Below are 5,243 nucleotides of genomic sequence, written 5' to 3'. Positions count from 1 at the left end.
GAAGGGACAACTTTGACACATTCCTGGGGTCAGATACATCACATGATCACACTGACAGAACCACAGGCACATAGACACAGGCAACAGAGCATGCACAATGTCGGCACTAGTACAGTGTATATCCACCTTTCGCAGCAATGCAGGCTGCTATTCTCCCATGGAGACGATCGTAGAGATGCTGGATGTAGTCCTGTGGAACGGCTTGCCATGCCATTTCCACCTGGCACCTCAGTTGGACCAGCGTTCGTGCTGGACGTGCAGACCGCGTGAGACGACGCTTCATCCAGTCCCAAACATACTCAATGGGGGACAGATCCGGAGATCTTGCTGGCCAGGGTAGTTGACTTACACCTTCTAGAGCACGTTGGGTGGCACGGGATACATGCGGACGTGCACTGTCCTATTGGAACAGCAAGTTCCCTTGCCGGTCTAGGAATGGTAGAACGATGGGTTCGATGACGGTTTGGATGTACCGTGCACTATTCACTGTCCCCTCGACGATCACCAGAGGTGTACGGCCAGTGTAGGAGATCGCTCCCCACACCATGATGCTGGGTGTTGGCCCTGTGTGCCTCGGTCGTATGCAGTCCTGATTGTGGCGCTCACCTACACGGCGCCAAACACGCATACGACCATCATTGGCACCAAGGCAGAAGCGACTCTCATCGCTGAAGATGACACGTCTCCATTTGTCCCTCCATTCACGCCTATCGCGACACCACTGGAGGCGGGCTGCACGATGTCGGGGCGTGAGCGGAAGACGGCCTAACGGTGTGCGGGACCGTAGCCCAGCTTCATGGAGACGGTTGCGAATGGTCCTCGCCGATACCCCAGGAGCAACTGTGTCCCTAATTTGCTGAGAAGTGGCAGTGCGGTTCCCTACAGCACTGCGTAGGATCCTACGGTCTTGGCGTGCATCCGTGCGTCGCTGCGGTCCGGTCCCAGGTCGACGGGCACGTGCACCTTCCGCCGACCACTGGCGACAACATCGATGTACTGTGGAGACCTCACGCCCCACGTGTTTAGCAATTCGGCGGTACGTCCACCCGGCCTCCCGCATGCCCACTATACGCCCTCGCTCAAAGTCCGTCAACTGCACATACGGTTCACGTCCACGCTGTCGCGGCATGCTACCAGTGTTAAAGACTGCGATGGAGCTCCGTATGCCACGGCAAACTGGCTGACACTGACGGCGGCGGTGCACAAATGCTGCGCAGCTAGCGCCATTCGACGGCCAACACCGCGGTTCCTGGTGTGTCCGCTGTGCTGTGCATGTGATCATTGCTTGTACAGCCCTCTCGCAGTGTCCGGAGCAAGTATGGTGGGTCTGACACACCGGTGTCAATGTGTTCTTTTTTCCATTTCCAGGAGTGTAATAGTGATTATTGTGCTGAGTGTGCCAAGAATTACTTTGATAAAAAGGGACCACAGGTGGATTGGATTGAGTGTCATTTGCAATAAATGGTTGCATGAAACCTGTACAGAGGAAGAAAACGTGTGCAATAACTGTGCAAATGAATTGTGATTTCATTTGGATGCATTCTTGTCATTTGCTTATTTTTAAATGTATTTATATAGTTGGTTTGTATTGTATTCCTTACAAACGTAATAAATTTGCTTTCTGAATTACGTATGTAGCCGTGTTGTATCATAAATGCACAAAACTAGTTCTGAAATCTCATCCCGATGCCTGGGGTGAGATGCCTAAACGACACTGTTCTTAAAAAAATTAAGTACTCATATAATTTCTAATGGTGTCGTAACGTGAACTGGCCTTTACATAGAAAAATCTCATCAGTGAACAATATGTCAGTGCTGACCCTAAATCTCCAATTATAGCTCGCATTTTGATCCTCAAAACCTTAAGAATAGCATCTTCTTCCGACCTACTCTAATTTACGTGCTTATCTATACCAGTTTAAGGAGACATTGTATGTGAAATTCGACATTTTCTGTTTTCTACTCCATAATGTACTTTGGCCTTTACTGAATATTTTGCTATATAATACATTAAAATCGCACAATTGTGAGACCTTCAAATAATATTTTGTATGTTGACGTGTGACTTCAAATTTCGCTGCTACACATATACTGCAAGAGTTGAGCGGTCATATTTTGGGAACTGTACAGTCTAGAAGACTGTGAATTGCTTTGTTTTGTGCTACGTCTACGCCTGTGTAACCTAAAAACCAAGCTGGGTAACACAAAACTGTCTAATGGCAAGACAATGAAATGTGCTGGAAGACTAATGGACAAAGTAATTAATGAATTACAGGAATATTATGGGAAGGTGATTAGAGATAATTGTGACAATTCAGAGAAGATGAAAAGAGTTGTGTGGAGCACTTTCTTTCATCGAATATCAACTGATGAAAAGCCATATCATGCTTTGTGTCTACCTGCACCAAACACTTGGTGTAAATATAGGCAAGTTGAATTTTCTAGCACCCTGCATGAATTTACACACAAACATTCTCTTCCTTTCGCAGTAATGGAGGCAGTCAAACCTATTTGTAGAGATTTGGCAAATCCTGAGCTACTCAAGAAGCTACATCGGAAGACCCAGAATGTGAATGAGTACTTAAATAATGTGTGGTGCCGTTTGCCTAAAAATGTGTTTTTTGGCCTTATGACTCTAAAGTTAGCAGTTTGTGATGCTATAATAACTTTTAATAGTGGGAACTTTGAAAGACTTAAAGGTTCTGGAGAAGTTAGGGGTTAGTTTTGGACAGAACACAGCTAAAAGACTGCGGGAACTGGATGAGCTTTGTGTACGTGAAGCAGAGTTAGCCACTCAGCAAATTACGAAAGAAGCAAGCAAGAAAGGAAAGGAGGCGGCAAGCACTGAGCTGTTGTGTGACAGAAGAAGACACAGATTATCGGCCAGGGCAATTCTAGTGCATAAAAGACACAAACATGTAAGTCTATAAGAATTTGTAAGAAAATAAGTTTTAAGGGGACAACACCGTGGTTCAGGTCGAATAAATCGATTTTCGGTTTTCATAATATTTCGATACATTAAGGTTTTATTTACGTACTCTGAAAAGGATTTTGCTGAAAATTTTGTTTCGAGCATTCAAAGAGCATTTTCTTACCATGTGTGTGTGTATGCCATGCCCACTTTTCTGCATATGTTTTAGATCCTCATTGCACATTAGGGACTTTTTTTCTGATTGTGTTGGATATCCTTGGAATGCAACTGTTGGTATTCTTTTGTTTCTGCTTTTTTTAAACAACACGCTTTCAAGCATGTGGTTAGTTTTGTTCAAGTGTGATTTTGAGTAGTTGTTACACTTAAGTTTGCAGTGCTTGTTTGCGTGTGTTTTGTTGTGTTTATTGAAGATGATGAAACTTAAAGGCATTTTCAAGAAACGACAATTTAGAGGAAAGAAGTTTATAAATCTTTCTTTACAAGAGGTTATGTCTCCTGGCAACGATGTTTCTAATTGTAATTCTTCAATAAGTGCACCATCAAAGAAGCTCTCACCATTTCAAGAAAGTCGCAACGAATTTACTGTGTGTGACAAGGGGTGCAGTAACATTATTATAAATTTGAGAATATTATCAGCTGTAATTTCTAAATTTCTACAATGTAGCAGTGTGATGAGTCACAGAGTGTGAACATTTGTGAGAGTGCCAGTGGGTGCAAAGGCCTAGTAATTGCTTTGGATATAATTTGCACTAAATGCTCAGCTGTTATTTCATTTATGAGTTCTTCAAAACCAGATGCAAGTGGCCCTTACAAAATCAATACTAGATTAGTTTATGCCTTACGATCCATAGGCAAGACCATGGCTGCTGGGAGAACATTTTGTTCGGTGATAAACTTACATCAACCGCCAAATAAGTTTGAAAAACTGACTGCAATATTAGAAAAGCTGTCAGTGAGGAAAGCATGAAGCTGGCTGCTAGGGAAGCAGTGGAACAAAATGATGAATGTTCGGATATTGCAGTTGCACTTGATGGAAGTTGGCAGAAAAGAGGACATACTTCTCTGAATGGAGTAGTGACTGTCAAGAGTGTAGACACTGGTAAAGTGTTAGATGTGGAGATAATGTCTAAATATTTCAAATGTAAAGTCAATGAACATAAAGAACACAACTGTGTGGCTGATTTTAGAGGAACGAGTGGTGGTATAGAAGTTCATGGAGTACAACAAATATTTCATTGCTCTGTAGAAACAAGAGGCGTAGGGCACACCAAATATTTGGGCGATGGTGTCAGCAAAATAGTGTGTAGGCCATGTCGAAAAACGTTTGGAAACAAGGCTAAGAAAACTAACTGTTGATATGAGAGGAAACAAATTAGAAGATGGAAAATTGTTGGCTGGAGAGGCTCCGTTAACTAAAACTGAAATAGAAAACTTGCAGGTATACAATGGTCAGGCAATTAGGAGAAATAAAGAAAATCTGAAGGCAATGAAGAGAGATGTTTGGGCCATATTCTTCCATAAGTCCTCGACTAATGATAAACCATGTCATGGATTGTGTCCATCGGGAGAAAATTCGTGGTGCAAATACATCGCGTTTCTGCCGGCGTTCACTCCGACTTTAGGCTACGGCCACACGAGCGTTTTTTGCACACGCGTCTGAGTCAGAATTCGCGCAACACGCGCGGCCACATGGCCGCCTCTCTCACGCGGCGTGAAGCCCAGCGAAACGCCAGTAGTGCTTTGGTGCAAGCTGTGGCATCTACTGTGCGCAGTTTAGTATCAACTATGAGCGGAAATACATTAAACAAGAACGCGGTTCTTGCAGTATGTGCTGCGTTAGTTGTACATAGGCGTCGGAAACGACGATAGGAAAAAAAAGAAACACTGGATTCATCCCATGTTAAGCGACAGATCAACTAAAGGAAAGTTCGTGCTTCTACACAACAAACTAAAGGCAAATCCAGACAAGTTCTTTGAATACTACAGGATGTCGGTTCGCGCATTTGAAAAGCTTCTGAATATGATAGGAGAGAGAATTTCTAAAAGGAACACGAGCATGAGGGAATGTATCAGTGCAGATGAAAAACTCGCAGTAACCTTAAGGTACGTTTTATTTTTTATTCTTTCTCCGTTTAGACATTAATATTAATTAAAAATGTTTATGCGAAGGAAAAAAATCTAGATCTGAAAGACTGACATAGTTTTTAATTACAAGTCAAAAGTGTCACAAAAGCATCTTCTCTTTCTTCTGTGGACTGTGACGAATAGCTTTCGTAGTGATGTACAAGAGACTGATTAATTGCGCTGCCAC

Source organism: Schistocerca gregaria, chromosome X, assembly GCF_023897955.1.
Source record: "Schistocerca gregaria isolate iqSchGreg1 chromosome X, iqSchGreg1.2, whole genome shotgun sequence".
Taxonomy (NCBI): Eukaryota; Metazoa; Arthropoda; class Insecta; order Orthoptera; family Acrididae; genus Schistocerca; species Schistocerca gregaria.
This window is presented reverse-complemented; position numbering follows the sequence as displayed.